The 25,338-nt window shown below is 35.8% G+C and overlaps 1 protein-coding gene and 1 long non-coding RNA gene across 2 annotated transcripts in view; one reads left to right on the forward strand and one right to left on the reverse strand.

Annotated features, from left to right (window-relative positions):
- Nucleotides 1-1,183, reverse strand: part of si:dkey-172j4.3 (diacylglycerol kinase eta) — a 128,001-nt gene extending 126,818 nt beyond the window's left edge. The window contains exon 1 of the mRNA XM_059354919.1: nucleotides 1,028-1,183. The gene's annotated coding sequence lies outside the window, so the exon portion shown is untranslated. The remainder of the gene's footprint in view (nucleotides 1-1,027) is intronic.
- Nucleotides 1,151-25,338, forward strand: LOC131989634 (uncharacterized). Its single transcript, XR_009395969.1, has 3 exons — nucleotides 1,151-1,245; nucleotides 5,354-5,555; nucleotides 22,580-25,338. It is a non-coding gene; the product is annotated as an uncharacterized LOC131989634 (long non-coding RNA).

A 25,338-nucleotide genomic window follows, 5' to 3' on the forward strand; every position in this document is an offset into this window, starting at 1 on the left:
CCTCCGTCATCGCGCTCTTTCAGTTCACTTCAGAGAGACAATGACGGCCACTTCTCGTTCTCAGTTCCTCTTTTACTTCTTCCGCCGTTTGTGAGAAAACACATTGAGGTTTTACAGTTCAGCCCTATATGTGTGTGTGTGTGTGTGTGTGTGTGTGTTTAAAATAGAGCCGTTGTGATGCAGATCAGCCCCTTAAGGCAAGTGACACAGCTTAAAAAACAACGGTGGTGGTGATGATGATGATGATGATGATGAAGATGAATGAAAAACATGATAATGACAAGGGCAAACACAGAGGATGGATGATAATCATATGGCTTATTATTACAGGAAGACTCTCCTGCAGCATGCATGCAATAACATCAGATATGGGACCTTCTCACACTCATTAAATACGCGCTCTTGCATGTGGAGCACTTTATTCCCTGAGCACCCAAAAAGTGGATATATGTAGGTTATGTGTGTGTGTGTGTGTGTGTGTGTGTGTGTGTGTGTGTGTGCTTGAGGGCGCGTGCATGTGCGTGCATGCATGTGTGTGTGTGTTTCCTTGATTACGATGTGGCCACGTTATTCAAAAACCTGCATGTCACCAAACTTGAACCCATAATGACTAATGATGACTAGCGAATTTTAAAAAAAGCATGCACAGGTAGCTGGTCAGCCTGTTGAATTATGTCTTTGTGGCTTAAAAATCATATTAATGACCATAATAATAATAATAAGAAGAAGAAGAAGGATGCACAACAGGCTGTCGTGCGCTTCAGCCAGCTTGATCATTCATTCCGTCCATATCGCTGTTTACTGTACGGCGGCAAAATAAATGTCAATATTCAATTTAACTCGTGCATAATTCGTCAAACGGGCTCACGCGGCTCAGCTGTCACAAAACGCGAAAACATTTATCAGCGACCTGGACGGCCACCGTTACCGCGCGGCCACCTCCTCTGCACAAATAATTAAAAAAAAAAAAAAAAAAAAGACAGCCCTCTGTGCTCTCATGTGTCGATGAAATGTGGATATTATTTACCTTGGCACGTTAATGTCGTCGTCCTCCGTCTCCTCCGCCGGGGCTGAATCAGCGGCGGCGTTTCCCGCTCCTGTTGCCCGGCCTGGGTCGCTCGTGAGCCGGCGTTCGGGTGCTCGCGGTCAGCGGCGGCGGCAGCAGCGCGCGGGTCTCTCCGGTGGTGCTCGCCTTGCAGAGAGAGACGCGGTCATACGCATAGCGTCGGAGCGGATCTGAATCAGGTAGGAAGAGAGAGGAGGGAGGGAGGGAGGGAGGTGGAGGAGGAGGGGGAGGAGGAGGAGGAGGAGGGGGCGAGGAGAGAGAAAAAGAGAGAGAGAGAGAGAAACAAAGAGTGAGAGAGAGATTTGAAAGCGGCCGTGTTGAGTCGCCTCGAGTCGCTGTTCCGAGGTTAAACGGAGAGCAAATAGCGCGCACACGCACGCATGCGCGCGCAGGAAAGAGACCCAGGCCTATAAACACCAATTAACAACAAGATGCAAATAAATGAAAAAAAAATGAATTTGGAAAAAACTGCTTTCAGTTTCTCTGCTACATCTACCTAGAACATCTTACAACATTCAATTCAACTCAAACTCAACACAATTATAACTATGGGCCAATTTAAAACCATGATAACCAATAACTCTGCCTTTCACTGAAACTGTTTTTTAATGTTTTTGCATATGTTTCTTATGTGCTGTTTTGTGTTTTCTCTGTACTGTGTTTTGTGTTTTCTATGTACTCTGTTTTCTCTGTACTCTGTTTTGTGTTTTCTCTGTACTGTTTTTTGTTTTCTCTGTACTCTGTATTGTGTTTTCTATGTACTCTGTTTTGTGTTTTCTGTGTACTCTCAACATCACTGTAAATTAGTTGTTGCCCTCAATGATTCCTCGAGAAATAAACAAAGGATAAATTAAAAATACACCCATGAGAGTAAGAGAGGCATGTTTGGCATTACTTTATGGAGTTGTCATAAAGCTGTCATAAAGATGTGTGCATGATTCCAACCATTCGTATTCATAATGTTAAACTTTTTTTTTTTTTTTGATTAGATTAGATTCAACTTTATTGTCAATCATAGTGCAATATATACAGGAATGAACTATATAAAAATGCTGTATATACAGGTATGGATTATATAAAAACAGATCCAACTGTACAGTAGTGCAAGTATATATATATATATATATATGTGTACATATGTATGTGTGTATATATATATGTATATACATATGTATGTGTGTGTGTGTGTGTGTGTATATATATCATCACACTGTTAAAATAATCGCCTAACTCATTTTTTCAAGTTTTGCAGGAAACACAAAAAAATTCACCATATGACATTTATTGATCATTTCACTCATAAAGGATGTAACAAAGGATGGCTATTGGCATAGTAATAACACTGTGAGTAAATTATGTAACTTAAGAGAAATAAATGACTTAGGCAATTTTTTGAACATGCCTTTGTGACTTAAGCAAGATATTGTAACACTTTATTTTGAAAGTGTTACCATATCTTGCTTAAGTAACAAATGCATGTTCAAAAAATTGCCTAAGTCCCATTTTATTTTGACTTAGGCATAATAAATCCACATAAGTCACACACTTGACATAGGCCATTATCTTAAAGGGGTAAAATCACATGATCTGATCAACTGTGAAAAAAAAAAAAAAAAAATTGACAAAAAAATGACTTATTATTTTAACAGGATGACGATTTGTATGTCAATAAAATAGTTTTACTCAAAATTCTGCTTTCATATACGTGAGTCTAAGAAATTGTTTGGGTTAGGATTGTGTGTGAGTATGAATCTAAAATGACATCACATAGGTCAAAGACATGATATTTTAAATTAAATTCTGAGCACTTAACAACATTAGAGCACTCAACAATAGGTGAGTGTAGAATTACAGCATTACCAAGTATTGATTTGAAAAGTTAAAATCAATTAATGTCACATTAAGGTGTTTCTTTTCATTGAAGCACTTCCTGCAGACAGCTGAGGAGGGTTGGTGTAAAAGCCCTGCCACTTATTAATAAACAGGCGGTTTTAGATTTAGTTTTCAGCCTTCATGTAACTGGGAATGTTGGTATTTGTAGTCATAGAAGAAACACTTTCTGAAGGAAATCTATTAACCAGACCACTCTTGTTTTCTCCTTGCTTTCCTGTTCATTTTAATGCCCGGTACAACTAAAGGTACATTTGTTTGGACAAATATAATGATAACAACAAAAATAGCTGATAAGAGTTTAATTTAAGAGCTGGTATCTAGACATTTTCCATGGTTTTCTTGATGATGATTTTGGTTATTACCAAGAAAACCATGGAAAAAAGACACAAAATGACTAAAAAAAGACACAAAATGACTAAAAAAGAAACAAATTTACAAAAAAAGACATAAAATGACAAAAAAAAGACACAAAAGGACCAAAAAATTCACAGAATTACCAAAAAAGACACAAAATGACAAAAAAGACACAAAATGACAGACAAAAAACGAAATTACTTAAAAGGGAAACAAAATGACAAAAAAAAAAAAACCAAACAAACACGGAATTACCAAAAAAGACACAAAATTAAAGAAAGACACAAAATAATTTGTGTTCATTTTAATGCCTGGTACAACTAAAGGTACATTTATTTGGACAAATATAATGATAACATCAAAAATTGCTGATAAGAGTTTAATTTAAGAGCTGATATCTAGACATTTTCCATGGTTTTCTTGATAATGATTTTGATTATTATCAAGAAAACCATGGAAAATGTCTAGATATCAGCTCTTAAATTAAACTCTTATCAGCTATTTTTGTTGTTATCATTATATTTGTCCACCTTTAGTTGTACCAGGGATTAAAATGAACAAGAAATTGAAGAAATAATTTGGTCTAGTATTTTTTTTCATGACTCTATGTTGAATTTAATGGCTCTCAATGGAAAGATGTATAAGAAAAAGAAAAAAAAAAGAAAATTACCAAGAAAACCATGGAAAATGTCTAGATATCAGCTCTTGAATTAAAAGTAAAAGCCCTGCCACTTATTAATAAACACACAGTTTTAGATTGAGTTTTCAGCCTTCATGTAACTGGGAATGTTGGTATTTGCAGTCATAGAAGAAGCACTTTATGAAGGAAATCTATTAACTATTGATCGGAAAACTATTAATACCACTCAGTGAAAGTACTGCATTCAAATAAATGTTTAGTAAAAGTGAACCGTCTCTATGTGAACACGCGGCTGGTTAGCTCCGGCAAGCTTCGGTTAAATCGCTCAAAAAGGCCAGAGAATGAAACGATGAGGATTTTATATTTGTAGAATTGTTTTGGAAGAATTCAAATGGTTTTTGGGACACAATTGGGTATCCAAATAAGGCTAAGAATCAAAATCAAACTGTTATTTGCACTTGTGGGTTTAGGAAATGTGCAAGAGGGCTAACCAACCCCTTTGGTGCTCCCATGTTTGAAAAAATCTTAGATGCTCCTACAGGGGATACAACAAGATGCAGTGCCCTCTAGGGCAGCGGTCTCAAATTTAAATTACCCGGGGGCCGCTAGAGGCAGTATCAAAATTACCAAAAAAGACACAAAATGACAGAAAAAAGACACAAAATTACAAAAAAATACACAGAATTACCAGAAAAGACACACAATTATTTAAAAAAAAACACAAAATGACAGAAAAAAACCCTAAATGACTTAAAAAGGAAACAAAATGACCAAAAAAAAGACACAGAATTACCAAAAAAGACACACAATTACCAAAAAATAGACACAAAATTACCAAAAAAGTAATTAAATGGACCTTCCACACACAAAACACATACACACACACACACACACTTTTTATATTTTTGGCCTCTGACACTCGACACACTGAGCCCACTGTTTGAGTAAATCAATGCATCTCTGCTTGATAATTGGATTAACAGTTGGCTCATGTAGTTAAGAAAACAATGTCACTTCATATCACATGCTTTTCAAGACTTATTTATGTAAAAGTCTTGCTTTTTCGTCTGAAATATTAGATACTTTTAAAACTCTTTAGGCTTATTAAAATCATTGACAATTTACATCAGGGATCACTGGACACAAAACTCTTTACAATTAATCAAAAAAAGCTTGTGGGCCACACTGGAGAGAAGGGGGATTCAAATCTGATGGCTTTTTATAGTTTGATTTTGCATGTGAGGGATAGAAACTGTAACGGAAGCCGTGCTGCTGGCTCAAATCTAGAGACACAACATTCCTCTCGCAGGCCATAACACACAAACTTCTGTCCAGACATGCTCTGAAAACGTGCTTTTACACTTATGAATCTAAACTTCTGCACACTGATTTGTGCTCAGATTTCAGCCTGCACAGTGGCGTTGTTGTTAACCCTCCGGAGTCCACGAAGGCGCCAGAGCACGACGTCCTCATGACGTCCTCATGATGTCACCATGTGAACACGAAGCAGCGTGGAGCCCTGCTGTCAGCTGAACTCTACAGTTTTGGCTTTTCCACAAGTTTCCTTGTCCAATTTAATGCATCAACTCTTTTTCAGCAAAGGTAAAAAAAAAACAACTTGACCAAGTGAAGTAACATGATTTTACTTTTTTTTTCTTCTAATTTTGCAGTGTGCATTCAGCATTTTTGTGTTAACTGTTTTTGTTATTTCTTTGTCTGTTTTAGTGTGTTTTTATCTGTTTTTTGTGTGTGTTTTTGTTTGTTTTTTGGTGTTTTTTATGTGGGGTTTTTGTATTTTTTTTATGTTTTTGATGTGTTTTTTGTGTGTGTTATGCTTGTTTATTGTGATTTTGTGGGGGGGTTTTGAGGGGGGTTGTGTGTTTTTTGTATTTTTTGTGTTTTTATGTGTTTTTTTGTACTTTTTGTGTTTTTATGTGTGTTTTTTGTAATTTTGCGTGTTTTGGGGGGGTTTTCTAGGGGTGTGTGTGTGTGTTTTGTATTTTTTGTGTTTTTATGTTTTTTTTTGGTATTTTTTGTGTTTTTATGTGTGCTTTTGTGGGGGGGGTTTAAGGGGGGGGTATGTGTGTTTTTTTCACTATTTTGTGTGTTTTGCGTTTTATGTGTGTTTTTTTTTTGTCATTTTTGTGTTTTGGTGTGTTTTATGTGTGTTTTTGTAACTATCTTTGTGTGTTTTTTGTATACTTTGCCTTTTTTGTGTTTTTCTGTGTGTTTTTTGAATTTTTTGTGTTTTTATTTTTTTCTGTGTGTTTTTGGTGTGTTTTTTTCACTATTTTGTGTGTTTTGCGTTTTATGTGTGTTTTTTATCATTTTTGTGTTTTGGTGTGTTTTATGTGTGTTTTTGTAACTATCTTTGTGTGTTTTTTGTATACTTTGCCTTTTTTGTGTTTTTCTGTGTGTTTTTTGTATTTTTTGTGTTTTTATGTTTTTCTGTGTGTTTTTGGTGTGTTTTATGTGTTTTTTTGTAATTAATTTAGTGTGTTTTTGTGTTCAAAATGTTGATCTAGTAAGTCAAAATGAAAAAAATAACAATCAGGTCATATTGGTGAGGTTGTGCTGAAAACAATGATACCAACACGTCATGGTAAAGAAGTCCAAAACCAACAAAACAGCCCAAAACTCTGAAGGGTTAAGAAAAGTCCTCACCTAACAGAGAGCTGGAGCTCCGTGTGAGAGGGAGAGAGACATCCACATTAATAAGGGAAAAAGAGAGCGACATTTGCACACTGACACAGATACAAGGGCAGAGAGACAGACGTATAAACATGCACCGACACATCACACACACTGGCACCGCTCAGTGCAATAGTAATTTGTTTACAGTTGATTAAATATTCATGCTGAATTAGCTGTGAGCCTGCCAACAGTCACTTCATTTACACCCTGTGAATGTGTGTGTAGATGTGTGTGTGCCCCCTCAGCCTCCCTCCTCCACCTGTATTTGTGTTTTTTTTTTGTTTTTTTAATCTGGTTGTAACTGTCAACCCAATGGCGTGTAAAATGCAGACACTTGCACAATAACAGGCACGCACACACACCTGCTGGATTCCCCCGCTGATCAGGTGATAGTGTTACTGTATGTGTCTATTTTCCTCCTGTTGCCCGTGACAACAGTGGGAAGGATGGAGCAGAGGGAGGGGTTGATGACCACGGATGCATCTGAACAGAATCACATGTAGAGCTGCACTTAAAGGTTATATTTGGATTAATCCGATGGTTCTTTTCTTGATAAATCACCCACGAAATGTCAAATAACACGACTAACACGAAAATCATGCGTTCATCTTCATCTTCGTCTTCGTTTTATCCAGAAAAGCCCAAATATATTCAGTTTACTGTAGACGTGTTTCCATTAACCCTCTGAAATCTTGGGCTGTTATGTCCGTTTAAAAATCTGTTAAAAAATGTTCACCATGCCATGTTGGTATCAGTTTTTTCAGCGTTACCTCACCTAAATGTCCTGATAATTGATTTTTAACTTTGACTTACTTGATCAAAATTTTTAACACAAAATAAACAAAGGAAAACTGAAGAAAAAATCTGATCTAGAAAATTATGTTTCACACACAGAAATGTACATGTTGCAAATATGAACATGGGTTGCAAATATAACATAAAACAGGTTTAATGAGGATAATCTCTAGTTTTATATTTTTATACTAAATATATTTTACATTATCTCCGGTTTTACTTGGCCGAATATCATCAAAAAAAAAATCTGGTATGGAGTTTCAAGCCAGAAATTTAGGGGGAAGCTGATGGCTGAAGGCTCGACGTTGCTTCATTTTTATGTCTTCACATTATGAAGAAGTTATGTGCAGGTTGTTTCATGGACTCCAGAGGGTTAATGTCAAAGCAAAATTTGAAGCAAAATGTTGACATGTCACAAATGTAATAATGTCCACAAACATAATAAACCACAAACGTAATAAAAATCTGTAGCTTTTAATGCAATTGAGCGTTGTGTAAAGTTGAAGATTTTCACTTCCCCACAAACGTAATAAGTCCCTGCAAACATAATAGTTATTACATTTGTGGGAAATTGCATGTTACGTTTGTAGTAGGCAACGGCTATTACGTTTGTGGAAAATGTATTACGTTAATGGGATTATAACATTAAAAGCTGCAGATTTTTTATTATGTTTGTGGTCTATTACGTTTGTGGACATTATTACATTTGCTGGCGTTACAAGGGACATTTCTATCAACTGGTTTAGAGCAAATAAACAAAGGTGCATTAATGTACTTGGCAGATGGCAGTGTAATGTATCGCTGTATGCTAATCCGTCACTAAACAGGAGAAGAAGTGGAAGAGAGAAAAAAACAACAAAAACTAGGTTGTTAAATGTTCGCTACGTCGCATAATTTAACAGAATATATTCAAACATAATGTTTTTTAACAATGTATAAAGAACAAAATCTGAATGAAAATTGATGAGAAAAAATGGTTAAATGTTACAGTAATGATAGAATCATTTGCATTAAAATATGTGTATATTTAAATAAAATACATTTTGTTGATACCAGCTACCCTTGAGCATATTTAAGTGCTTGCCAAAGAAAAAAAAGGAAAAAAAACCTTTTAGTTTTTTTTTTAATATATATTCAAAAATGTGTTACGGTAATGAATTTTGTTGCCCACAGTGTCAAAAATGTCAGAAAATATCTTACATTTTTTAAAATAGACTATTGTAGACTATTGTATAGGTTATAAAGGGTCAAAGAAAATATGTATTCAATGCTCGGATCCATGCTGGAGTATAATTCTACAACAAGTCTAGTACTGATCATTTTAGTGTAGCCTAATCTTTATCCACAATTGTGCAGAAGTAATGAGTAATCATTCAACTCTAATATCACACAAGGTCAAAGATTTGATGACGACAAAGGCTGTTTATCTCTCAATCACTTGTTTTTCTCTGTTGAATTACAAGATGATTGTTACACCTCAGCGTGAGGTAAATCAACGGTGTGTTTCTTTTGAGTTCCCTTGCCAACAAAACCAAAGAAATAACAGTGTTCCTGAAATCTGCAAAGGAGGGAAAGAGACAGAAGGAAGAAACACACACACACACACACACACACACACACACACACATTCTTGTACTTCTACCTTTGTGAGGAGCCTCATTGGAACAATGAATTCCCTTGCAAGGTTATAATAGTTTTGGATTTTTCATTAGTTTTTGTTTTAATTTTGTTGTGAATTTTTGTTTTCAAATTCAGTTAGTTTTAATGAGTTTTTAGAGTGAGTTTGTAAATATATATATTGGGTGGGAGATTAAAAGAGGTCAAAGTAAATTTTGCCTTTATTTCCTTTGTCTTATCCATCTTCATTATGCATGAAAAAAGTTGACAAAGACGAAAACGAAGAACATTTTCACTATAATTTTAGTTAGTTTTGTAACCACACGATACAGTTTCAGTTAATTATCTTTATCATGTAACCTTTAACCCTTAAAACAAAGTCTGAAATCTCAAAAAAGCCTTTAAAGAAATGAGGACCGGCCGAAATGTCCTCACTTTGCAAAAATGTCCTCACTCTGTTGGTTAAAAACGCGTTCCGGTCCCCACTATGTAGGAAATACAAGAACACACACACACACACACACACACTTCTCCCAAGCTCTCCCAGGGAGCTTCTCACAGGTTGTCAGTTTCCTCTCTTCCCCATCCAAGCGTTGCACAGCGGGAGCCTCAATCAGAGCTGAGCAATAAAAGAAACCGATAACAAAGAGATAATTAACGGCTCCGTGTTTCGTATCAAACTGAGGGCAAATTACTGCACCATTATTATCATCATGCAAGTAGGAACATACTGTCGCACATCCTGTACTAATCTTTCACAAGCCCACATATTTATCTCTTTAATGACGTGCAAAAAATAGCTGTGTATTCATTCACTTGTTGCTGTTTGCACGGAAAATTAATTCACTGAATGCAACACTTTTAGTCATGCAGCTAATTTTACATTCATTCTGTCCATATTCTGTGGTTTTTAGTGACATGCATCTGTTTATAAACCTTTTTCTTCAGTCCAATCCAATCCACTTTATTTATACAGCACAATTTTAGCAAACACAAGGTTTCCAAAGTGCTACACAAACAATAAAAAATAGATAACACAATACAAAGAGATGTAGTAAACAATAGAACAGTAAAATGCAATAAGATAACATAAATAAAAATAGGATAAAAATAAATAAAATATAATGTAAAATGTACTGCCCGCACAAAATAAAATATGCATGTATACAAATAAAAACAAAAAAAATCATAAAATTATAAAATCAACATAAAATTATTCACTAAATTAATCTGACAGCGATTGCTGCAGCAGCTTCAATGGTTCATTTTTTTTAGAAGCATGCTTATTTGCATTCCTGCTGACAGCTGGATAAGAAGACCACTATTATGTCTTTGTGGTAAATATAAAGCTACCGCTATCAGCCAGCTAGTTTAGCTTAGCACAAAGGCTACAAAAACTTTTATCAAACAAGACATAATTTAGTCAGTTTAAGGAGTAATAGGCAGATTAAGTCACCTTTGGACTTGGGATGTAATGAATCTGAAAACATTATTTGAGAAGGCACAAATAATGTGACAGAAAAAGATATATATTCTAGCCAAAGTTGCTTGTTATAATTCGGCGGGAAAAGGCCATAATTGACATGTCTGTGTGTCAGCCATTATAATTCCTGCATTGATGAAAAGTACAATATGGAATATATTTTATAATTATTTATATGCCTATATCAAATAAAAACAATCAATCAAAAATACATAATATTTACCCGGCTGACTGTGACTTCCAGTAGGCTTAAAAAAACACACTCACCTCCGGTCTTCTATCCAAATACAGAAACAGAAACAGATGAAGACGTCTCTGCACACCTCCGCTTTGGTAGGTGTTTTGTTTACAGTCTTTATTAATAGAGTGCTGCAGGGATGAGGTATTTTTATAGGCCAACCTGGAACTAAGCATCCTCCTGGTTCCCTTGACAAAAAGCCAATGAGACTTTGGATTATTGCTGAAAATAAGCTCTATGGCAACATGTTTTGTTAAGCAACATAATAAATGAACAATATATTCATCTGTCTATCTATCTATCTATCTATCTATCTATCTATCTATCTATCTGTCTGTCTGTCCATCCATACATACAGTACATACATACAACCAACCAACCAACCAACCAACCAACCATCCATCCATCAAATCCAATCATCCATCCATCCATCCATCCATCCATCCATCCATCCATCCATCCATCCATCCATCCATCTAAACATCCATCCAACCATCCATCCATCCATCCATCCATCCAACATCCATCCATCCATCCATCCATCCATCCAAACATCCATCCAATTATCCATCCATCCATCCAACATCCATCCATCCATCCATCCATCCATCCATCCATCCATCCAAACATCCATCCAACCATCCATCCATCCATCCATCCATCCATCCAACCATCCATCCAATTATCCATCCATCCAACTATCCATCCACCCACCCATCCATCCATCACTAAGCTGATGATGACATTAAATGTCCCTATTTTTAAAGGCATGTAAAATCTTCAAAACTCTAAAATAGAGTGTTCTTTAAGCATTATATGTCATAAAAGAACTGAACTTGAAATTCCTTTAAGCTTGTGGTAACCACAGACCTTAAAACTCCATTTAAAGAACAACAACATTGGCTTTGAGATGAAGAAACATTGAGTGGAAAATTGCTAACTCATTCCAGCAGCTGGCTGTAGTGTCTTATTAACTAGTCTTGCTCCATCCAAAGGGCGTTCTTATGGATCCCACTGCATTTCCCATTTCCTGCGATGCTAGGATTTATCACAATGGCACCATACATTGGTGTTTTTGTCACCTTTGGATAAGTCAAGTCAAGTCAAACTTTATTTATAGAGCACATTTAAAACAACCGGGGTTGACCAAAGTGCTGTACAGATATCACAGTTGCAGGAAATAAGGTAAAAACTAAAATACTAAAATACATAAACACAAAGCAACAATAGAATAAAAAATAAAAAGACAATACATACATACATACAATTTTGTTTTTTGCCAGATGTCCACTTAAAGATGATTAAAAGCCAGGGAGAAAAAGTGTGTTTTTAGGGAGGATTTAAAAGCCTCAAAAGATCCTGCAGATCAGATAAGCTAGCAAAACACAACGTAGCGCTTGTAAGAAGTTGTTTATTAACCGAATATGTCACTGAACCACCCGATTAAACCAACATGAGACCTCACATGTAATTATGCCCTCACCCTCACCCTAAAGTTACCGTAGCCCATTAGCTTTGCTAACTAACGTTCTCTAACTAACTGGCTCTCTCAAAAGTTGTGTTGGAGTATGAGGGTATTCTATTTCAACATGGCTTCTTAACTAACAAATCCTCCAACCCATACGTCTACAATGGTCATTTATGTCTACCCTCTAATAGGACCCACAAGACTAATTCCCACATTAGTGCCCCTACTGGGGGACAAAAAATCCTCCAAAATGTCCTCATACCTAAACGCAACAATTACCGTTTTTAACATATGTAATGCTGTGAAACAGAAGCAGGTTTTGAGTTAAAAGTAAATCTGGATTTCGTACATAAGCTAACCTACGTTACGGAAGAGAGTAAGAACGTTAAGTATGTTTGATATATAACTCATGTACATTGAAATAAGTCAACATTGTAATGTAATTATGCCCTCACCCACACCCTAAAGTTACCGTAGCCCATTAGCTTTGCTAACTAACGTTAACGTTAGCGTTGCAGGGTGGGTCTTGTCAGTGGGATCCATAATAACACGTCCAAAGGTGACTTAATCTGCCTACTATCACCTTTTAAGATAATTAATTAACACTTTATATCTTTCTAGCTTAATCCTCAACAATCGTAGTAAAGATTACCAGCTAGCTGCTAACAGTAGCTTCATAGTGATCGTACAAACATGACAAAGGTTTCGATCTTCTTATCAAACTCTAAAGCAACAGAGCAAATAAGCACCTTTCATAAAATGTCCAACCATTCCTTTAAAAGTCAAAATCATCATTATCATAAACTACGTCATCAGGGCCTGTCTGACACACATGTCTGGTGGGAAATAAATGCGCTAATCCCAGTCCGTATCCCACTGTCATTCATGTGCTAACCACCCACATCCAAACCAGGCGCCTACACAGGTATCACACACACACACACACACACACACACACAGCCCCAGAAAAGCACACGTAACGGTTACATCACATCCTAAAATAAGCCTACACACAAATATTGGATATGAGTCATTTAAGTGCATTCAGAAATGTCAGTTAGCAGCTTTTTCTGTGGAAAAAAAAACAATCATTACACAAGTTGATCTCACTGCACCGTTTTCTCAAGAACAAAACAATTCTGAATAAAAATAACTTTAATACCATTTTCTGCTATTCTATCTGAGTCACTCTGGAATAAAACTCTTTTGGTTTTACTACCAAAAAGTCAGACTTAGTCTCTATGATGCTGGACCAAATTTACAAAGTCACAGAGATGAAATATAAGATTTTTCTGTTATCGTTGTATTTTTTGGGGGGCAAGCTTGTTGCAAAATAAGCCACTGTCATCAAAGTGATACTGGGATCTTTTATAATTATTACACAAAATAATTGTGAGACTTTTTGCCTTTTAATAACGTATATTTTATCACAGGGGTCTAAAACTCAAATTACCTTGGGGCCGCTGGAGCAGGAATCAAAATTACCAAAAAAAGACATAAAATTACAAACAAACAAAAAAGACACAAAATGACAGAAAATAAACAAAATGACCAAAAAAGACACAAAACGATCAAAAAAAGACACAAAATGACCAAAATAGACACTAAATTACTTAAAAAAGACACAAAATGACAAAAAATACACATAATGATCAAAAAAGACACAAAATTACTCAAAAAAGAAACAAAATGACCAAAAAAAGACACAGAATTACCAAAAAGACACAAAATTACTTAAAAAAAAAAGAAACAAAATGACCTAAAAAAGACAGAATGACCAAAAAAAGACACAAAATTACTAAAAAAGACACAAAATTATTTTTAAAAGACAAAATTTCCCCAAAAAAGTAATTAAAGGGACCTTCTTTCATATCAAGGTGGGGGCCACAAAATATCGACCCATGCTTTATCAGAAGGATTCAACTGCATCACCCCAAATTATTTATATATTTATATATTAAAATAATGAATAAAATATAAGGTTATTTGAATTAACAATCAACTATAACTGAAGTAGCATTGATAACAATAGACTAAATACAATTGATAATATTCCCCAAAACCCCTTTTATCCCTTTTTTTGAGTAACTCATTAAAAAAAACATTATTTTTGACTAAAATGGGTGACTAAATGTGACTTTAATCATTTTGGAAGTGACCTCCTCATTAACAACGGGACGCCGAAGGTTCCCAGTCTCGGCAAAAGCACCGGTTTGCTTTTAAAAGGTCGTAAAAGGTCTCTAATGGGGCGGGGGGAACATTATTTCAGTTGATCTGGAATCGACCTGGGGCTTATTGATCGGTTAATTAGAGGACTTGGGGAGATAAATTAAAAGATGAATGGTGTGGCAGTTATTGCCCTTTCCGCCACTAATCTGGGATCAAGCTTGTCACACTCAATCCTGTGTCTGTAACTATTAGCAGCCCACATGATACAGACAGTGCAGCGTGTTTATATACCAGCCTGCTTCTCTGTCAATGTATGCACCATGTGTTACTATGCTGCCACCTAGTGATTTATTCGTCCATTAAAAAAAATTAAAATATGTAGAAACCTGCAGGAAGATCATGCAATGGAAGATCAGAAACAGAAAAAGGGGGAAATGAAAGGATGAGTAGTTATTGGTGGCAGCGGTGAAGTAAAATGAAAAGCTGTTTAAGAGCATCAATTATTAAATGTTGTCTGCGATTTCCCCTTTGATGAACGAAAGCGGGTAATCACTGGTAACGCTAATGAGGCGTGGGATGGGAGGAGGGCTGGAAGAGGGATGTGTGGAGCAGCAGGCGAGACGGAGGGGGGAAGGAGAGAGACTTGGATGGGGGTAAGACAGTTCAGAGGGAGATGAAGTGCCTCTTAAACCTCTGAAGTCCAGGAGATTTTGGTTCAAATTTGTCAACTTCCTATGCATTCATTTCTGTCTCTGTTTAGCATCTTCCAGTCTGTCCTTACATCACATGCATGGCTCCTTTTTCTCCACACAAACTTGGCTACCAGTCAGATTTTTCATTTTATTTTAATTAACAAAGTATGAAGCTGCCAGGAACCCAAAATACAAACAAAAGACACAGGTTTCTATGGAAATGTACCTTTTTTTCCTTTTTTTTAACCATTTATACACCAACCTGGTCTCACAGGAATCTGTGAAATAGCCATGGATTCGCTTAACTCAAAATCCGTGGAATAGCCACGGAATCACTCAAATTTCCGTGAAACTGACACGGATTTCGCTACAATGCAAGTTAATGACAGTCATATCCCGTGGCTATTCCATGGATGTTTTTTCCTATTGGTTTGTTCCGAGTCACATGACTTTCAAGGTCCTGGCGGTCAGAACAAAAAACATGGCGGACAGTTCTCTCATTTTTAGTGAAAATAATCAATATTTTGACTTCTTCTGCATAAAAATGGATTTTGATCACATTTCTAGCGAGGAATATATGTTTTATTTTCTAAATATTCACTCAGTGAATGTACATAATCACTTTGTTTGTTGGAATAGTCACAGGATATGACTGTCTTTAACTTGCATTGTAGCAAAATCCGTGTCAGTTTCACGGAAATTTGAGTGATTCCGTGGCTATTTCACGGATTTTGAGTTAAGCGAATCCGTGGCTATTTCACGGATTCCTGTGAGACCAGGTTGCATACACACAAAAACAGCAGAAAAAAATAATAAAAAATAAAACTACATATAAAACAGTCTATTTGCCTGTTAATTAGAAATAGTAATAGTTTTCATTGTAGAAAGAAAATTCGCATTTTAAAAATAGTCTAGAAACATAAATGTCACACTGTGAAAGCTCCTATGATTGCACTTTTAACTGGCGTTCTCAGCTTGTCTACATATCATATATAAATAAAGTTATTACTGTAAATAAAACATGTGTATTTTCAATAAATAGATGGACTCCAGAGGGCTAAAGAGAGGAAAGGGTGAGAAAGAGAGATTAAAAGAGAAGGCAGCCATAAAGGATCATATTCAGTGTCATGGTGTCTGTCTGGGATGAGGATTATAGTTATATAGATAAAACACAAATAAATTATTTTTATACTCTTTGAATTGATCTGCTCAAATTTGAAGACTGAAGTGTTTTTTTTCCTGATATATAACAAATTTGATGAACTTAATAGGGAAAATCCATCAGCTGTTAGGTAAAAAAATAAATATTAAAGGTATACTATGCAGGAAAAAATCCCTGTCAATCATCATGACCCATTAGAAATGCGTTGCAGTGACTGTATCTGCAGAGCCTCTGCTGTCTGCCTGTATTTTCTCTTTTCTTTTCAATTTGCTGTGTACTTTTCTGGGCTTTTGCTTTGGTTTGGGCTTTACTTTCCCAGTTCTCGCTTTCTGCAAGGTTATTTTTTAGGCCTTATTCTCCCTCATGTCATTCAGCTGCACACATCCACTGATTTTATCTAGAACACTGTCTACAGCTAGATCTAAAGAGAGTTTCGCGTCTGCTGCAGCCATGTTGGATCCGTAAGAAAACTACACAAGATTTCCGTCTCTCCAATAGTACGCGTCATCGTCTTGCCGTCCCTCCCCGTTCTGTGATTGGATCCCTAAAACAGGGCTAAGAAACGGCCTTAGACACCAGACCCTTTGGCAGTTCGAAATGAAATTGAGCGCACAAGGCAGTATGGTTATTCCCAGGCTAAACCTATGACTACAGAAGAGAGTAAGAAAGTTAAGTATGCTTGATATGTAACTCAGAACCTGGTCTCACAGGAATCCGTGAAATAGCCACGGATTCGCTTAACTCAAAATCCGTGGAACAGCCACGGAATCACTCAAATTTCCGTGAAACTGACACGGATTTCGCTACAATGCAAGTTAATGACAGTCATATCCCGTGGCTATTCCATGGATATATTTTCCTATTGGTTTGTTCCAAGTCACGTGACTTTCAAGGTCCCGGCGGTCAGAACAAAAAATATAGCGGACAGTTCTCTCAACTTTAGTGAAAAAAACAATATTTTGACTTAGTTTCTGCATAAAACTGGATTTTGATCACATTTCTAGCGAGAAATATATGTTTTATTTTCTAAATATTCACTCAGTGAATGTACATAATCACTTTGTATGTTGGAATAGCCACGGGATATGACTGTCATGTTATGTACATTCACTGAGTGAATATTTAGAAAATAAAACATATATTTCTCGCTAGAAATGTGATCAAAATCAATTTTTATGCAGAAGAAGTCAAAATATTGATTATTTTCACTAAAAATGAGAGAACTGTCCGCCATGTTTTTTGTTCTGACCGCTGGAACCTTGAAAGTCACGTGACTTGGAACAAACCAATAGGAAAAAACATCCATGGAATAGCCACGGGATATGACTGTCATTAACTTGCATTGTAGCGAAATCCGTGTCAGTTTCACGGAAATTTGAGTGATTCCGTGGCTATCCCACGGATTTTGAGTTAAGCGAATCCGTGGCTATTTCACGGATTCCTGTGAGACCAGGTTGTCAGTTTTGTATGTAAATTGAATCATTCGTTCCAAGTAATATTCACTAAATCAGTTCATTGGCTTAATTAGTTGATATTTCCAACTAAAATGTAATTGAGGGACATCAGTGAATCTGCAATTTACTTTTGTATTTTCTCTTTTTTTGTGGTTCTATTAAATAAATATTACTTAGAAACAGCCTGAGTAAAGATTACAAACACTCTCTGTGTGGAAAAACTTGCCTAGCTTTTTTTAAGTAAATGTCACTCCAATTTTTTTTCAAAGTAGTTTACAAATCTCATCTTTAGGTCCATTTAGTTGCCGATCTGGAGCTTTTATCATATTGCAAGTTTCTCCTCAGCTTCTCTCCCACGTTATAGAAGTGTAAAAGCTTTAAAAATACATTTTTTTCCCCAGAGTGTGTTAACAACTTCTCATCCATGTTGACTTAAAAACCTGATCATTCTGCAGAAACAGCATCTGCTGAGGAAGATTGTGTGTAATCGAAAGCTTGGAGAACATCTACAAGTTGGATCTTGAGGTGAAATGTCAGTTTATGAATGTTGTTATACAGAAAAAAGAAGGCATAAATAAAAGCAACAGAAGGCTAAAAAAGGGAATGATCAAACATACTGCAAAAAGCTGAAGAAAGAAAGAGAAAAAGAAGCAGAGAAACTGATCGCCAGCACACAGAGAGGCAGAGAAAGAGGGGAAAAGTGAGTGCCTCCACCCCTCTGCGATCTATTGAAGCTATAAATACCACTGTGAAATACATAGATCAGGAACATTTGAGTCATCTGCCATTTGAAATCTAGCCTAATGCAGCAGGCCTGCTTTGAACAGCCTCAAGTACCAGAATGCACGTCAAACTTTAATAGCTTTGCCTTAATGATACAGGTGAACACAGGGAGGGAAAATGAGGCACATGCACTGTGTGCCGGAGCCAATTCGGAGGTCAGAAACAAGCATGAGATGGACATAACGCAGCACAGAGACCAACACAAGTAGAGGAACAAAGAGGCCATTGTGTGTTTGATTGGGCCGGCTCTTCACCATATTGGTTTCCATGAGAACACAAGACCAAGTGAGCGAACAGGTGGTAACCTCAAAGAGCCACAGCAACACATCCTGTTAGCTTTTACAACCAGGCTGTACACGCAGCGCAAACACAGAGCTGCTCATGAAGCCACATGCTGTGACAAGAGTTGACAAACACACACACACACACACACACACAGCCTCATTGTCTGTCTATCACTGCTAATGAGAAGCTAATAAACATAGAATTAAACAGAATATACTTGAAGATTTGGTAACGCTTTATATTAAGGTCCGTGTAATGACCATTAATTAACAAGTAATAAGGCCCCTTGTAACTCCTTACAAGATGCTTATTAACATTATTGTGTGTTTATAATATATATAAGTGTTAATAATGGAATTACAAACACCCATGACCCACCCATTATGTCTTTGCCATGCCTTTATTAATCTTATTTTTTTATTATAGCTTATTGATATTAAAATATACTTTATTGCTCATCTATTATTAGTTAACTATAAGTTAACTATGCTTTTTGCAACTACCGGATCTAAAGCGAGAACAATGTCTTATTACTTGTTAATTAATGGTTATTAAGGACCTTATTATAAAGCGTTACCGAAGATTCTTACACCAATTGTAGTATTGGTTGCAGCCAAGGGTGACAAGAGCAGTACACTGAAAAAAATTGGAGTGACTTTTATTTAACCCTTCATCAGGCAAAGAACTATATTTGGTAACTTCAGGTAATATTTCGAGAAAAAAGTAGCAAATTTACTAGATTAAAGTGACAAATCTACAAGAAAAAAAGTTGCAGATTTAAGAGATTTAAAGTGGAAAATCTGTGCGAAAAAAGTTGCAGATTTACGAGAAAAAAGTGGGAAAAAAGCAACTTTTTTCTCCCAGATTCACCACTTTAACCTTTAATAGGACACTTATTGAAATACTTGCAAATTCCAAATTTCAACCCTAGAGAATATTGGAGGATATTACATACAGCCAGAATGTGTAAAAAAACATACGAAAATAATATTTTGAGAAAAAAGTTTATGAGATTAAAGTGGCAAATCTACGAGAAAAAAATGTGCAGATTTATGAGATTTAAAATGGTGAATCTGGGAGAAAAAAGTTGCTTTTTTCCCACTTTTTTCTCGTAAATCTGTGACTTTTTTCACGCAGATTCACCACTTTAAAATCTCTTAAATCCGTACTTTTTTCTCGAAATATTACCTGACTCTAACTACCAAATATAGTTCTTTGCCTGATAAAGGGTTAAAAAAAAAGCTAGGCAAGTTTTTCCACACAGAAAGTGTTTGTAATCTTTACTCAGGCTGTTTCTAAGTAATATTTATTTAAAAGAACCACTTATTTTTTTTAATGAAAATACACAAGTAAATTGCAGATTCACTGATGTCCCTCAATTACATTTTACTTGTAAATATCAACTAATTAAGCCAATGAACTGGTTTAGTGAATATTACTTGGAACGAATGATTCAATTTAAATACAAAACTGAGGACACATAATAACAAACAATCACTAAGTAATGCACTACAGAAAAACTGCTATTTTAAAGAAAATGCACTGAATTCATATTTCTTTGTAGAATTTATATAGATGATTGAAATAATAATTACAGGGCCAAAAAATCTCTTTTTGCCCAACACGGACAAAGAACTCGAACAAGGAGCCCCAGAATGGTTGCAGCTTATGACATGACAAGAATAAGTGGGATAGTGTTCCCACTTCACTTTATATTTAATATTGTTTACTGTCCATCAAGAGCCAGGCAATGGTATAGGAATTAAATGTTAAAGTGGTTAGTTGTTCAATTGGTTTGTTAAAACAATGTAGAAAACTTGGACCATCCAAATTGCACAAACTAAGGTTTCTACATTTGAAAGCTGTGTTTGTTTACAGTGAGAAGTCCACAGGGAACCAATAATGAGAGAACTGCAACAGGAGCTAGAGTAGAATTAGTCCTCGCTCTGGTGGTAAGATAAGCGTGGAGGTGTTAACCTCAAAGAGTTGTAGTGGTTTCCTGAACCTCTTGGGAGAAATTAATCTACCACCCGATACAATAAATGGGTTTTAGAACAAGTCTGAGCAGCAGTCAGTGACATTAATAGTAAGAACTCTTCATTAATCCCACTGCAGCATCATCTCTTCACTCTGAAGCGTCATTACATTTGCAGAAAATTACTTCTTTAAATCACATCCTCTCTTTAACTCTATGTTTGCCAGCTCTCCTGTTTACAGTACAAACATCATTGCATAATAGTGTTAACCCATAAGAACCCAGACAGTAATCCTTAAAGTAATGGGGGATATTCCACAGACCAAGTGGACCACATAGAACACATTTATGATGTTTTTAAAAAATACTACCCTTAAATGTCAAAGATCTGTGATGTGACATATATGTCACATTGGGCATTTATGATATTTCTTATTTTAAAATGAAAAAAAAAACTAGACACATTTTCTGCTCACAGAAACACAAATTTGCCTTTTTCTTTGCATCTCTACAACATTTATCAAAATTGTGACATGAATAGTGCTGTTTAACAATAAATTATTTTTCAAATTTGTTTTTAAGTAACAAAATAAGAATAAATCAATAATAAATAAAAACAAATAACCATTTGCCTTTGTGTTTGCATCTCCATAACATATGTCACCATGGGTTCTTATGGGTTCTAATCAGTTAAATCATGTGATTGGAACATGAAAATACTTAGAGTTTTGCATATGTTTATAAAGATATATCGGATAATTTACTTTGAAGTCCTTGAGCAAAGAGAGGAAGCTGATTCAGCTGCTAGAAGACGTGCAGGGAAACCTTTTCCAACTCTTTAATTTTTGATATTTCTGTGTGATATTGGATTTATTGTAAACATCTAGCTTGCTTGTCAGTTAGCTGCTAGCTCTCAAGCTGACATTCATTAACCCTCTGGAGTCCACGAAAGTTTTGGCTTTTCTAGAAGTTTCCATGTCCCATTATCGCAACAACTCTTTTTCAGCAAAGGTTAAAACCACCTCGACCAAGTCTCACATGATTTTACTGGGGTTTTTTTAACTTTAAGTTTTTGAAGAGATTTTTTTGAATTTTGCAGTGTGCATTCAGCATTTCAATGCATTTTTAATGCAATATTTTGTGTTTAATGTTTTTTGTGTGTTTTTTCTAATTTCTTTGTGTTTTTTGTAATTTTGTTGTGTGTTTTTTTTTGCTATTTTTTGTGCGTTTTTGTGTTTTTATGTGTCGTTTTTTATAATTTTGTGTCTTTTTTAAAGTAATTTAGTGTTTTTTCACTCATTTTGTGTCTCTTTTTTGGTAATTTTGTGTCTTTTTTTGGTCATTTTGTGTCTTTTGTTTTTTAGTAATTTTGTGTCTTTTCTTGGTCATTTTTATACTGCCTTCAGCGGCCCCCAGGTAATTTGAGTTTGAGACCCCTGTTCTAAAGGGTAAAGAAATAATTTCCCGTGGTTGGTGTGACTGCTCCTTATAAGTCTGTTGTTTTGATGGCTGTATTTGTTTTTAATTGTTTATGATAACTGTGTTTAAATGTTGTAACTTGTCTCTTTTTATGCTGCTTTCGAGACTTTTTACCTGGTTAAATAAAGGCTATATATATATATATATATATATATATATATAAGGTTGAAAATGTGTAAATATATATATATATATAAGGTTGAAAATGTGTTGAATATCACCAGTATGAGCAAGAATTCCCCAAATCTGAGGACAAGACATACAATATGATTTGTATTCAGTAAATGTTGTAATAATAATGTCACACTTTTCTCTCTCTGTCTTCGCTCCAGGGAACTCAGTCAGTTAATGGAGAGTGAACAGCTGTTGGACTGAAGTGTCATGTTTAAGGGCACTTGAGTGAATCTTTTAGAATGCATGAATTGGAATTAAGGACCATCTCGTCCATCACGGAGCCACTTCAGAGCTCCAGTAGGATATATCCTTGGCCGATATAGAGAATGAATTCAAACACACATTTAAAAAGGTAAAAGCAGAATCAATGAAGAGCACAAAAGAGTAAAGGCCTGTTAAAAAAACCTTTGAATATTTGTAGAGAAAGATACTTTAAGAGTGACCATGGAAAGCAGTGCAGTTAGTTTCCAGTCCAACCAAAGTTAAGGTTTGTTTTAACGATGACCATGATCGTTCCCGAACCTAAACTTTAAGTCATGGGTCTCAAACTCTCGGCCCGCGGGCCAATTGCGGCCCTCGTGACGATATTTTGTGGCCCCCACCTTGATATGAAAGTTTATTGTGAGTTTTATATGAATGGCACATGTCGAAGTATCCTTGAGCAAGATACTGAACCCCAAATTGCTCCTGATGCTGCGTTCATCGGTGTGTGAATGAATTCCCAATGGTGGCAGGTGGCACCGTTTAGGGTAGCCTCTGCCACCAGTATGAATGTGTGTGTGAATGGGTGAATGAGTGCAGTTTGTAGTGTAAAGCGATTTAAGTGGTCGCAAAGCGAATAGAAAAGCGCTATATAAGTGCAGGTCCATTTGCCATTTTATTCTAATGTAATACCCGCAAGTAATGCTTGCTAGCATTAGCTCACAAACTTAGAATTCGATGAGTCGACCACCCATACAGCCACAGATGTTACCATGACGATGTGAGTAGCGAAAGTGACATAGTTAAGTCAGTCATAAAGTCTTGTACCTTAAATTAATTTGTTGAAAATCCAGGTTTGTTAGACACATCCACCTTCTGCCTGACCTAAGGCGACTTTTCGCTCTTTATACCTCGTTTCTTTTGCTTCCCTCCCTTTGCTTTAGCACTGGACTACTCTATATAGCCACTAGAGGGGAACATTTAAACAACACACGTTAATATAGCAGCTCATACAATGGTCTGATAACGACCTACTAGCCTACCAGCAGGCGGAGCAGGAATTATTGGATAATTACCGCTCATAAAGATTAGATTAGATTAGGTTCGACTTTATTAACTCCACAGCAGGGAAATTTCTTTGTTACAGCCGACCACAAAAATTGCACACAAAATGATTACCCTTTAAGATAAAGATAAAAAAATAAACAATCTAATAGAAAAAGACATTTAACAATATACTATACTGTATACAACCTATTGCAAATTAAGTGAAGAATGTGCAGAGTGCAAATTTTATGCAAAATGTGCATAAAAAGAAAGAAACTACAACACGTTCAAACCTCCATTCAATTGTCTAATAACATCAAAATTGGATGGCCATTTCCTATTTCAACACCTAAAACCACAACATGGTTTACAACTTAGCAAGCAAACGAAAAAAGAAACAATGACAGGAGAAGATGGCATAATTTCCTCGACAGTTTGAGTCATCGGGACGAAAGCTCACAAATATAACAGCTCCACATGTTTATTTCTGACAGAAGGCAGAATTCAGATCTCAGTCTGAATGGGAAGACTGAATGAGTCATCGATAAAATAAACAAGCTAAAAAATCCTTGTCATGTAACACAAAAAGGTTGAACATTTTAACACCCACATGCACCAAATTGCAATTGCAATAAAAGTAAAACTTATGATGGAATGTTATTAAAAAAAGTTATGTTGAGAGACATTTAAAAGTGAAATAATGGAGGACACGTTGTTATTAACTCGGTGTTATACAACTTCCAGAGCAGCACAGCAGTAGGTGTACTGTATGGTTGATGCATCTGTGTTATGTAACCGTGGACGACGGGGTGCGCATGTAGGTGTGTGTACGTCCACATGTCACACACCAATTAGCGGAGTGAGAAATATGATAATTAAAGCAAAAACAACAATAGCTCATATGCAGCGAACACTGCAGGAACAGCTGGCCCGTTACGCAAGAGACAACTGTTTTGTAATGTAAGTGTTAAAGGGTGTGTGTGTGTGTGTGTGTGTGTGTGTGTGTGTGTGTGTGTGTGTAGGTGCACTAAGACATGTGTGACCAGCAAAACTGTGTGAGATCACACCTTCCTACACACACACACTCATAGGCTAACAGTTATATAGGGAAAAGGTAGAACAAAACAGGGTAAAAGAGTGTATTGATTATATTTTTCTGCCATATTTACATGTATCGGTTAAAGCTGGATGTTTTAAGTCATATAATACACATGGATATTCAATAATAACTATAATCAAAACAAAAAAGATGGTATCCAAATTTTCCTCATCTGACAATATGAGTTATCTTTACATTTCTAAAACTGGAAAAAAAAAAAAAAAAGTTAAAAACTGTGTACTTTGTAATAATAAACTGGATCAAGTTTGAGGAGGAATCATAGTCATAAGAAATGCTTGATTAAAACAACAGCAAAACGGTGAAATATTGACCTCATGCATGAAACACTTAAAATGACAGATGCCTCATTTGCATAATGAAGAAAAAATACATAAAGAAAATGATACATAATGGGGGTAATAAATAGGGGAAGATGCAAAGGCAAAATAATGCTGAAAAATAAATATGTTTAAAAAATGAATAATTATATCAAATTCCTTTAAATAAATAAATACATTTAATAATTTATTGAAAATAAAAAAATAAACAGGAACATTAGTTAAAAGACGG

Source organism: Centropristis striata, chromosome 17, assembly GCF_030273125.1.
Source record: "Centropristis striata isolate RG_2023a ecotype Rhode Island chromosome 17, C.striata_1.0, whole genome shotgun sequence".
Lineage (NCBI taxonomy): Eukaryota > Metazoa > Chordata > Actinopteri > Perciformes > Serranidae > Centropristis > Centropristis striata.